Consider the following 13,839-nt stretch of genomic DNA (forward strand, 5'->3'; position numbering starts at 1 on the left):
GGAGGGAGGGAAGGAAGGAAGGAAGGAAGGAAGGGAGGGAGGGAGGGAGGGAGGGAAGGAGGGAGGGAGGAAGGAAGGAATGAGGGAGGGAATGAGGGAGGGAGGGAAGGATGGAGGGAGGGAGGGGAGGGACAGACAGAGGGAGGGAGGGAGGGAGGAAGGGAGGGAGGGAATATAAAGCAAAGCATTTCCTTCTAACATCAGTGATCTCTTATTTTTCTAGCAACCAGATGTAATGTATGAAGCAAGTAGCAAACTCATGTTCTCCCTTCTTCAACAGCTGCTCAACAATGACATGTGTGATCACTGCTCATTTCCAAATCATTCCATGAGAAAAGTTTCAGCTTCTCAAAATCATTTGAATGTTCTACTTAAAATGCAAATTATATTCTGCAGCGCATTCCACAAGGGTTGTATCTCTACTGTACGGGACTAAAATGGAAGCTTTTATTTGCTTCCCAAAAAAGGCAGAATCTTAATCAAGTTACTTAAACTCTCTCTCTCTGCCCGACAGCTTCCTTAATTGTGGTAAGTTCTAAATTTGTGTCCAGCATTATAGTTCTAGAAAACAACACTAACACACAAACATCTTGTTACTGAATGGTTATTAAGATATTAATTTGATTGTTTCCACATTCTTACTTAAAAGATGATGACCACACATACACATGTATGCACATATACAAACACATATGCACAAACACACACATGAGTGCATGCATATACATACATACATATATATATATATATATATATATGTACACATATATATATATATATCAAGCACATAGTTTTTAATCTATCAAATATAGGATCTCTGAACCATGAGAGCTACTATTGGAGAACTCTGCCAGCCAGAAATCTGAGAGTCAACAGCTTGAAAGAGGGCCAAAGTCAAATCCCTGACAAAAACCACCTAGAGCATCCTTACACTGATCCAAAAGAGCTCAAAGTTGCAAAAAACAGATTCTATTGCAAAACTTCTACGTAGATTTCCCAATTCACTAGAATTGAGACAAAACCTTATTTTCAAAGAAACATTTAGTGAGATGCCATTATCAATCATTTTGGGGACTTAAACCCGGAACAATGTGGTGGTAAATACAGAAATACTGTCTTATAACAATGATAAACACCAAGTGCCAAAGTCCAGAAATGAATAATTTTGTTGTTTTAGCTGCTATATCGCTTCAGTATGCTGAGCTCTTTTAACATGAAAAGCTACAAACTTCTGCTTAAACAAATTAGATTCCCCAGAAACTACTATAGATCGTCACTACATTTGATTTTGCAATCTTTAAGCCTCATGTTCCCAGCCACACCAAAGTAGTTGAACAATTAGGACACGTGCTCTTAGGAAACCCCTACACATAAGATCTTCAAGGAAAATAATAACTACTTCTAGGCATCTTACCATCCCTTTTGAGTTGTTTCTAACCATGACTGAAGAAAAGTTTATGAGTAATTATCAGGGAAGTATTTCGATTGAAAAGTAACAAAATCTGCAGACTACAGTAGGTCGTTTCAATTGGTGTTGACGACGTGTCTAAGAAATGTGCTTCTTCACCTGACAACTGACAACTCCACTACTCAGTGCACTTTGCACAACTACTAAATTCCACAGTTATCCTAAGAATGCATCCCTACTATTGAGCTCTTTCACATACAACACTAACAGCAACTAAAGTTCAAACAAATCTTATTTCACGGTAAAGAACACTCACTTTGATTCTTCTATAGATGACAAAAAATGCCTTATTGGCTATAAACCATGCTATTGTGCAGTGCAGAAAGCAAAATGGCTTGGGAATCACATATTATTAAAATACAATCGAGGCAAATACGACTTCTTAATAGTCATCTACTTAAGTTTTCTCTCAAAAAGAAGATCTAAACTATTTATGGGATGCTTTTTATAGTAGCACGTTTACTTAAGTAACAGTAATACATATCTGATAATCATTATTTGGCCACCTCTGAAAAATAAAACATAATTTATTAGGAGATACTATCCATGTCTACTGCCCACACTGGTTTTATTTTTAGTACCTATGGGTGTTAGTTTTGATCTCCTATCTTAGTTAAATAGAAATACACAGCCAGAACAATTTAAGCACTATCAGCCACAATTTATTAAAATCTATTGTCAGGAGATAGCTCTTACACAGAGTTACTCCAAACTTCTCAAAGGTTAGAATCCAACAACAACTAGAAAAACATTTCCTAGTCATGATTATACTAAAAAGATAGAAAAGGCAGAACGTGGTGACTTTCTTCCTTTACAAACCAATACTTGAAGTTATAATGAATTAACACAGATATTTTCTATGTAGATATTCACAAATCAAAATCATACAGCTGTATAATCTTTTGGATCTAACGTGCACTCCTCTAGATATTTAGTGCTGCTATTTGGCTTGTGCTGGGCTCTGGGATGGTCATTATCATATAAGGAGCATGGACTAGACCACCTCTTTGCCTTAAGGATGCTTAAGATGAAAGATTCTGGATGAAAAACACTTTGTCCAACTGCAGTCACATTGCCCTGCATTTACCTGCTCTTAGACGTTCTCCATATCAAATCTGTGACCAAACAGAAACCTAAGACTCATTCCCCTCCCCCTCTATGAGTATAAATAACTTTGCACAATTTCACCATTTATTTAGATTATTGTGAACATCAAATGAGAAGTCTAAAGCTATCCCATCCAATGGAATTTTCCAAAGTAATAAAAGTTTTGTTGATTATTCTCTCTACCATTGATAGGCATGGGTCAGCTGTAGCTACTAAGATAAAGGCAGTGAAAATGGCATGTTTCAGTTAACCTAAATGTTTCCTTACATTTCACCAATTTAACAATTAAATAAAATCAAAAGAGCTACACATACTCATAAAGTGTATTAGCCAGTCAGCACACTGCAGAGCAATACACACAAGAATAAAATATTACTTAATAAAATGACCCATCCAGGAAATTTCTCCTGCCAACATGATGCATAGATCAAATCGATGGAAACTGGTGACATCAGTGGCAAATTTAGCACACTTAGTTCAAACAGTACACTTAGTGTAACTGAAAGGTCCCACTTGCTTGGGTTACTAGGCTCATTCATTATCTATTTATACTCTTTCTAGACAGCAAGAAGAACGTGTTACTAATATTTGAAGTATGCAAAGGATCCCTGCATTTGGGCTGAATAAATGAATGTGACTGAGGACAAACAGTAAGTTTTCTCCAACATCTCTGAGTCACCTGGAAAAAGGAACCCTAAGAACTCATGGCAACTCTTGCATGGCTTTGACCTTCAAAAGAGCCCTTAACTGTGTCTGTCATACCAAAGCACATGAGCATATAACCTTCCAAAGGCCAATTAAAGCTATACATAAAAAGCAGGCCAAGTAACACACACACACACACACACACACACACACATACACACACACACCACCACCACCACCACCACCACCACCACCACACACACACCAACAACAAAAACAGTAACAACACCTAAACAAACAAAATCAAAAAGCATCACGAAACAAAACAAACAAACAAAAGCAGATTTTTAGCTTATGTTCCCTGTTAACAATAATGGGGTTAATATGTTTTAATCCCAATTTTCAAACTTAGCAGTTTAAAACGAATTTAGTCCTTCCACATAGTATTTTCCATGAGTTTTGTTTATACTTTATTGCAGGTTGTTTAAAAGAAAAATTTCACAAGAGAATCGAAAAACATTCAAAGATTGTTTCCTCATGGTCTGTATGAATTCATTCGTTTTCCCCCTGGTAATATGCATTAAAACTGAATAAAATAATATCTAAAGGGATATGTCAAGGGAAAATGTTTTAAAGCCTCTGAATTCTTAAAATGACACTTTAGTACAATTACTCATTTTCAACACATTAGAAAAAGGAGTTGTTTGAACCGCACACAAACTCTCCCTCAGATGTGGTTCCTTTTCAAGTACCATAATTGATGACAACAGAACAAAATAGGAGGGTGCTAATTTGAGAGGACTTGAGGTTATGGGCTGATAGTCAAAAAGGTAAGACCTTAAAAATAAAATGCTAGGTTATTAAATGAAGATCATTGTTGAAATAATGGACTTTCCTATTTCTTGAAGAAATCTATAAGGGATGGACAAGGCTGAAGATAACTCTGCCCAAATTTAAGCAGTTAATGCACACAGGAATGCGTCTGCATATGCAGAGCTTCGGAATCACACTCCTGAAAGCCTGGTGCACCTCAGTGTGGCTCTCACTGCTGACAGAAAGAAGTGCTTCAAGTTTTCAGTAGCAAATCTAATTATGTGGAGCCTTCTCACTCTCCACTTGGCTTATTCCTGCAGCCTCCTCTTATCAGTGTCACCAGGATAATTCCCCGTGACTCCTCTTCACATTTGGATTTAAAGGAGCCAACTAAATGGGAATGATGGTCAAAATTTAAAGTATTGGGGGGGGGACATTTAAAAAAAATCCTGTAATGTGTATTCTTCAAGCTTACTTAAATTTGCCTATTCAAGACAAATAGCTTACTTAAATGTGATATTGTCATTTCACTCGGTGTAACTTGTTTTCCTAGGTGTACCTGGCGGCTGCAATGACAGAAGACAGGTAAATCCCGACCCTACTCCCAATAAGAAACTGGGTGCCGAGCCCAGGAGATGGTGCTCAGGGGGTGACAGTGTTTATCATCTAAACAGGAACTGATGGAACCACCCCAGGTTCCTATAAAGCCAAAGCTTTGAGGGACACAGAGAGTGGGATTTCTGCAGGCCACTAGGCAAACTCCGGATCAATGAGAGACCCTTTTACAAGGCTGTAAGGCAGAATGAGATTGACTTCTAGCGCTCATCTGTGAAGACCCATAACCCATACATGGCTATACAACACATTCTCTCTCTCTCTCTCTCTCTCTCTCTCTCTCTCTCTCTCTCTCTCTCTCTCTCTCTCTCTCGTCTGTCTCTCATGTCTGTTTCTCTTACACACACACACACACACACACAAGCTCCTACAGAACATTCCACAGAGCTCTTAACACCGAATGGATCATCTAGCCCAAAGTTCCAAAGTTCTTCCACAGTCCTCCCCGAAACATGGTCAGGTTGTCACAGGAATACCCTATTAAGCTGGTACCAATTATTAAAAGTAACTAGGAATTTTGTTGGAAATGAGAAAATGTGAGAATGTTGTAAGCAGGGTGCTCCTCATAGGGCACGTCTACATCCAGTCTGCCTCTCACTACTGCCCTACATGGAAACTAAAAAATAATAAAAGCGTGCACATGTGTTGCAAGAGGAAATACAAGCTGGAGACAGAGCTGAGTGTGGAGTTCTTGCCTAATATGCACAAACCCTGCACTGGATACTCAGAACTGACAAAATAAAAACACAGGGAAAAATGAAAAGAGGAGGGAAGAGTAGTGGACTTTAAGAAACAGAGTTTACTCTCTGAATGGACAGACTATCTTTCCCCCAAAGAGCTTCTTTGCGGCACTTTTACCAGCTGAGAAGCACTAGGAATCAACAAAAACGAGAGTCCAGAACTCACACCTGTCTGTGACTTAACACAAAAGTCTCACACACGCACTGAAGAGATGGCTCAGCATTTAAGAACACATATCACTCTTATAGAGGATCTGAGTTCAATTCCCAGAATTGATATGAGGTGTATCAAGGTCCAGTAAGATTCTGTGCCCTCCTCTGTGCTCAGATAACTACACTCACATGCTCATACCCCTGCCCCACAAACACACACCACACCACCCACAAACATACATATACCACACACGGAGTGACACATACACACATACCACACAAACACACCCCATATATACTGCATCTCTCACACACACACCCCACATACACAAATCTCACACTCACACCACAAACACACATACACCACACACACAGAAACAGATGCACACATACCACATGCACACACCCCACATATACTATATCTCACTCACACATACCCCACATACACATCTCTCTTTCACACACACTCACACCACACCATACACAAATACACATACACTATGCACAAAGAAACACACAAACAAATACTACATACACACACACCACATACACTCATCTCACATTCACACACACCCCACATACACTATAGCACACACACACACACACACACACACACACACACCACATATACTACAATCCACAAACACATATACACCATACACACAGAGGCACACACACACACATAATGCACACACAAACCACATATACTTATCACACACACCACATATACATCACGCACACACCACATATACTATATCACACGCACACACACCACATATACATCACACACACGCCACACACGCCACATATACATCACACACATACATACCCACACATACACACTCACACTAAAAATGCTTTTATAAAAACTCACATGAAAATAGGTAATGAAAACAGTACAATATTTGCTGCTTCCCCTGAGTTCATAGTTTCAGGACAACAAAAGTAGAGCACCCAACCTCAAGTAAAAAGGCAGAAAAGGGTTCCAGAGGCAACCTGGGAACGGGAAACACACAAGCTGATATCAGAAGAGCAGGCTTGGAGCAGAGCTAACGTAAGGGCTAAGGAGGTAGACAGAACCTCAGTGGACTCAGAAATGAGTGGAAGGCCTTCCTAGGAACCATGGAAGGATCCCCAAAGGGAACGCAATCATAAGAAAGGAAAGAGCAGACAAAGGAAGAAAATCAGAACAGAAAGGTAATTAGACAGCATGAGGGAAGGAAGGGGAGGAGGAGGAGAGAGAAAATATCAAGGAAGAGCTATCAGAGAGGGTCAGAAAGAAGAAATGAACAAAAGGGAAAAGAATAAAAGAATGCAAGGTGGGGAAGGAGAGAGGGCACAGCTGGAAGCCCGGGCAGCAGAAGCCAGGTGCTCTGAGTCTGAGCCTATCAGAAGCTAGACATGAGGAAATCCAGCTGCAGTCCCAGCACTCTGTGGGGAGATGGGAGACTGAGACAGGAGAATTGACCACTCTGCCCAGCTAGTCTAGTGTGGCAGCAGAAACAACAGAAGAGATCCCTCCTGAATAAGGTGGGAAGCGAGGAAAACCTTCTGAATGCTGTCCTCTGAATTACACACACACACACACACACACACACACACACACATACACACACACACACACACACATCATATCATACATACCTCACACCATACACAAAAGTATATACACCACACATACACAACATACACACACAAAACCCCCACACACCACACATACCACACATTCCACACACCATACACACAAAAGTATTTATACCACACATATGCAACACACACACACACAAACCCCACACACACCATACATACCACACACCACACACATACAAGTATTTATACCACACATACGCACCACACACACCATACATACCACGCAACACACACAAATGCATGTATACCACACACACACATAAACATATACACACCATACACACTACACACCACATGCAACACACACACACAAACCCCACACACACCATACATACCACACACCACACACATACAAGTATTTATACCACACATACGCACCACACACACCATACATACCACAACACACACACACACACACACAAGTATTTATACCACACATACGCACCACACACACACACCACACACACCATACATACCATGCAACACACACAAATGCATGTACACCACACACACATAAACATATACACACCATACACACTACACACCACATACAACACATGACACACACCACCCCTCACACCCCCACACACCCCACACACACATACAGAGGATAAGTTAAAATTTAAAAAAATAAAGCATTCTGAACATTCTAAATACACATAATATTGACAGTACAAAAATGAAGAATAAAGAAATAAAGTGTGTTTGTTTTCTGCCTCCAAGCCCATCTCTGCTCTCAAGGTAGGCAGAAGGTAACAGCATAATTACACGGCCTTGGAGACTACAGAAGGGTGAGGATACCCTTTAACATTAGTCTTCATGGACATACCAATTGAAGAAAACAACTCTCAAACCTTCACCAGACTATAAATTCTTAAAATAAAGACTGTGAATGAAAAGACTGTAAAAGAAATCAAATTCATGCATGAAGCATCCATCCCTTAATCTGAGAGTAACACTGTCCATTTAATTGAGTAAAGCAAAATTTGTCCTGGACTCACTCCATCAAAACTAGTTTCTGCTGCAAAAGAATAGGTGAAAATGAATTACAGTAATTAAAAAGGAGACAAATCAACACATTTAATGTTCTTTTCAGGGATTTCAATTATAAACCTAGTAAATTCTGATACTACAGCATCATAGTGCATGGATTAGATAGCAGATAATCACAAGGAGATCACAAATGCCTGCACACTGAAAATGACTTAGAAGGGGGCTCAGATAGCTCATGGACTGTTGGGCTTCTTGCCCACTCTTTTCTCTATGGAGTAAATGCAATTTCCCTTTGAGGAAGCTGTATATTGCAGGAGTTATGAGGGCAGGCTTCTGGAGCCTGCCTCTCACGGTTTCCATCCGACTGACCCTAGTTATGTAACTCTCTGCTCACTGGCAATATACTTTAATCCCTCTATACCTGTTTCCTCTTTCCTTCTAATGGGTATAATGGCAGTGTCTACTTCAAGGGCTTTTATGAAGATGAGTTGATTAATGCGCATAAAGAACCCAGGGACACATCAGCACAGAAGAAGCCCTTAATAAATGCTAGCTATTATTAAATGTAAATCTAGATCCGGGGGAGGAAAGCTATGTGCAATATTTATTATGTAAACTGAAAGATGATGAAAGAGGAATAGAACAACTTAAAAATACTGACAGCCTAAAGGCTGCGTTGGCCATTCAATAAAAACCAAGCAAAGGTCGAGGGACTGAAAATGCATATGTTTGCTAAGATTTGAAGTCACCGGATGACTTCAATAAGAAGTCAGATATGCTAGCCCCAACGAGTATCAGAAGCAAGAAAATCAGAAAGTGAAATGATATTGCCTCTTCTCTCCACACTTCCCTGCAGTTGGGGCATTCAATGTAGATCGGTGCCTTCCACAGCTGCAAGTTTGCTATAATTACAATGACCCAAAGAATGAAAAGCACCCAATAATCTGCCTGCTTGATACAGTTAGAGCAGACCATTTGGAGATAAAAGTTTTATGAACAGTTGAATGAGTCTAAATTTGATTGGATATACTGATAATTATGGGATTTTTTTTTATCCTAAACATTATGCCTTGAGAGAAACACTGATATACTAGAAAAGGAAACACGGTCTTAAAATGATAACAAACAAACCCAAAACCAGAAAGCAATAGACATTTATCATTCCACTCTCAAATTAACACAGCCAAATGGAGATTTAACTGCCACGCAGGTAAATGGATTAGTTGGGACAGTCAAACTTATCCTTGGGGGCTATATTATCCAACTTAGCCATCTCCATGATGAAAATGACCTGGTAAATGCCAGAACTTTGCTTTGCTTTATGGCCTTGGGGTGAGCCTGTGTTTTATTTTGCACACTTTATTACTTGTTAAAGAGATACAGCCCTGAAATAAGTCTGGATTCATACACCAAACACTTCTGTACTCCATAGACAGTCTGAACTGATTAAAGTCTCGTTCACCAGTTTTTTCTAAGATGCCATAGTTCTCAACTCAGAAAAACAAAGAAACAGAACCTGCTAAGATCTACAACTTCCCTTATACTCCAGATCAAAGGACACTGCACGGCAAAAAAATAAATATTTGCAAGTAAAATTCAAGACAAGTCAAAATAAACCACAAAGAGATTAATGTTCCCGGGTGTTTTATTTTTGTTTTGCTTTGTTGTGTTTTTCCTTTACTTTTTTAATCAAAACTTTAATTCCTGAATACACTATATGTTAAGGACATATAGAGCTCCTATAGTTGAATGTGTCAAAAATATAAAAACAATGGATAGTTTCCTATCATTAAAATCTGCTCTTCCTGTTTCTAACATTACATATTGTACAACTGTGATAAAAATATTTACAGAACAGAAACGTAGCATTCCTGGTTCAAACAGAAGAGAGTCCCTGGTAAGTTAAGAAAGGATCCTTCCAGTAAAGTTTGGGTTTCACTAAAGGCCAAAATGAAGCTCCCAGAGGGAATCCAGTAGCTGCTTTCATAGAGTCCTGAATAATGTAGAGCAGCAAAAAAGATCTGCTAATATGGAAAGGCTTGTATGTATCTCCAGCTTTTATCAGCTTGGGACAGTGTAAACACTTTCCCGTGGGAAGCACAACTTGACAGGACTCCTAATTTTATAACCTGATCTGAGAGCTAAAAGCTCCCCCGTAAAGATGATGCAAACGCCCTAATGCACAGCGCATTAAGCACTAATGAAACAGCAGAGTCGGCGTTGTTAATGTAGGCTTCCATTCAGAGAAGGTTTAAATATAAGCATAATAAAGCAGATTAAAAAGAAAGAGGCTGTAATTACTTTTTAAAGAACTCAACCTCTTGTCCTGTTATTGGTCTACTTGCGAGCCTCAAAGACTGAATACAGATAGTAAAAATGGCATGAGGCTCGCCAATCAGGCCATATCCATTATTCTCGAATACTTAAGAAAAAAAAAATCCTGACAAAACACAGAGAGGGGATGAAACATTGGGAAACTGGAATCCTCATCATCCCAAGTGGCTCAGAGCTAGCCATTATCTTTTCTCACGTTTTGTGTTGTTTGTTTTGGTGTTGTTTAGATTCCATTATTTTTAGTTTGGATGGGGAGGGGTCATTTTCATTTTTTGTTTTTCCTTAAGCAAATGATCTCTTTTCTGTTCTCAGGGCGGTGTATACGACCACAAGACGTACAGTAGAGGACTTTGTGAATTCCTCAATCCAGAACAAGACAGTGGTGGTTCTATGGTGATTTGTCTTCACCTAGCCTTGGTTCTTTATCTGCAGGGCAAGTTGTTTGGAATATCATTTACGTGGATGTGATTTGTGTCATACAATATCTGTGCTACTGAATTTTCAAATGTTTATAATGTACATATGAAAATCTAAGAAGCTCTTTAAATTACTCCATCTTCCAAACTATCTTATATTTGCAGTCAATTTGGTTCAATTAATATAAAGACCATCCATGTCAAACCAAAGGCACTGAGTCCTCTGAGGTTGTTCCTCTGCTCCTTTTTCTTGGTCTAAAGTGTAATAAATCTATCATTATCTGACTGCTCTGAATGTTCCCTAAAAAAAAAAAAAGAAAAGAAAAGAAAAAACAGTTTAATTGAAAAAGATTAATGAATGGTTCATCCATTTCTGCAACTGACTTAACTCATGTAGTTCAGTAAATGATTCCTAAAATTGTTCATAATATATATATATATATATATATATATATATATATATATATATGCCATTAATTCACTAAAACCGGTATACACATGTATGCCTGGATGGATGGATGGATGGATGGATGGATGATGAATGGATGGATGGATGGATGAATATACATATTTCTTATAGAACTCTGCATTAAAGTAATTCTGTAGTCAGTATTTTATCTCATAGCTTTAGCCAAAACAGACAAAGTGCTCAAAGAAAGAACTAGTCAAAGAAAATTTTGCAACATAAATCTGTGAGAGCAAAAAGCAATTTCAACCATGCCTTTGGTCCTGAGTATATATGTTGAAAGAGTGGCTTTTGTTTGGGGGTTCAGACAAACAGCCTGGAAACTAATAAGTTACTCAGACATGCTGTGCATCAGTATTGGGTATGTATGCAGCTGTAGTGTATCTTCAAAACATCATTGGTCCATAGTGTTCTTGGTGTTCTCTTCACACACACACACACACACACACACACACACACACACATATGGAGTTAGCTCTCTGTAGATTTGTCCCTAATCCTTTCGACTTCCTTGAGAGAATCACTCACTTTTCCCATGGCTTGGTTTTGCACTACATGCTGCAGTATTCATTCTCTTCCACTGAAGAAGAAAATAAAACAATTCTAACAAGATCACCTTCCTGCCTGTGGTTACTTATCACTTTTCTTTGCTGCATGCGTAGCAGGGATTTAGTACACAGCTCAGTTGATGATCAGCTGTTTTATTTCCACATTCACATAGCTCACACATCTGTTTCATTTCTAAAATCACTGCCCAGGAAAAGTGTTCCACCCAAACATAAACTTTACTATAAATAACTAAGAACCTAACAAATAACTATTTGGGGGAAATGGAAGTGTGTTTTAAAATCTGAATTCTTCCAAACCCTAGGCCTTAGTAATCTTTTTAGAGCCTTCCTGACAGCCGGGATCAGCTTCCCTCAGAAGTCGTCCCCAGAGTGAACAAACTGAAACTGCCGGAAATCCAGGTATTAACATCATATTACTTGCTAATTATAAAACACCATTTCGCATACTGACATTATGCACTTCCAACCCTTTTATCTAAAACACGTATTTGCTTTCCAAATCAGAGCTTGACAGCAGAGTGTATCTGACATAAGACAGCAAAATGATCCTTAATAAGACAGGAGTTCAAAAGCATGCAGCTTTTATGCATAATAACTATGTTGCCTTAATTTTCTGCTCCACAGAAATAACTCTATTTGCAGAAATTCACTGAGAAGATGGAAATCTTAAAGATGAAACTGGCTTGTTAAGTTCTGTCCATATCCCCTTCCAAATGGTGATGCCCGTTCTGACATTGAATGGACTCAGAATCTTCTATCCCACTCCTTTTTACAAATATTGCAAAATATTTTACTCCTATCCTCTGTAATCAAATATTTGTGCATTTTTTAACTGATGCTGTTCGGTTGAAAATTGTAGGAATGAGGTACTGTGGCTAGGAAGATGACAAAAATGACTGCTAAGGGACTTTCCGGACTAAATAAGTGTTATGGGGACTCATTAGTTCTATGGTATTTCTAATAGTTCATAAATAAGTTTAATATTAGTTATCACATGCTTTGTGATCTCCCTTTCCTAATAATACAATAACAACTTATATGATGTAACAAAACTTAATTAGACTGGCCATGACCTTCAACTACACTATAGTCAAGAAAATTAAAATTAAATATTGAATTTTTTTATATGCAATCCAGTGTTTTCTTCAAAGTCAATTATTACACTTTAGGATTTTTTTTCATGTCATATCAGCTCTCAACTGAGGGCAGTTGAAATAGATGAAAACAGCACATGGGTTTCAATAAAAGTATAAACATTTCATAAATTATTACCATTTTCCTTAAATGGACAAAGGGATGCTTTTTTGGTTTCCATCAAAGTCATTCAGAGCCCCCTACTACTTATAGTCTCATTGAAATTTCTAGTCAATGTAAAATGTTATTTTCAATTTTCATTTGTAATGCTTTTGATATTTTGGGAGTATGTATGTCTCTGTCACTGTTGGTATTACTCAACTCTAATCAGACTAAGTACAAAATCAAATACTAATGTAAGATACAAAGAATGAATGACCCAGGAAGAAGAATATAGGAGAAGCCTAATAGTCAAGGAACTAGAACAAGGCAATGAATTATCCCATGTGCAGCCAGAGATCCTACTGGAAAGCCAAAATTATCTCACCATCATGAAGTAGATTAAGAAATAGGAATCTTAGCTAATTCCCTGAACAGACTTTTCCAAATCTAATAGAAATTTTGTACTCCCCCTCCGCAATGGGAAATTAAGCTCTGAATACACATTAGAGTGGAGTAGCAATGAGATACGTGCATCTTTTCTACAGAGCCTAAAAGGTATGTGTCTGGCCTTGGGAGCTGACTCTCTAAACATGAAACTATGAATTCACATTTCATCACCGTTCACTTTTTTTCT

At 38.4% G+C, this 13,839-nt stretch overlaps 1 protein-coding gene across 5 annotated transcripts in view; it reads right to left on the minus strand.

Moving 5' to 3' along the window:
• Trps1 (transcriptional repressor GATA binding 1) overlaps positions 1–13,839 on the minus strand; it is a 231,654-nt gene that overhangs the window by 174,152 nt on the left and 43,663 nt on the right. The gene's annotated exons all lie outside the window — the stretch shown is intronic.

The sequence above is a fragment of the Apodemus sylvaticus genome, chromosome 17, assembly GCF_947179515.1.
Source record: "Apodemus sylvaticus chromosome 17, mApoSyl1.1, whole genome shotgun sequence".
NCBI classification, from domain to species: Eukaryota; Metazoa; Chordata; class Mammalia; order Rodentia; family Muridae; genus Apodemus; species Apodemus sylvaticus.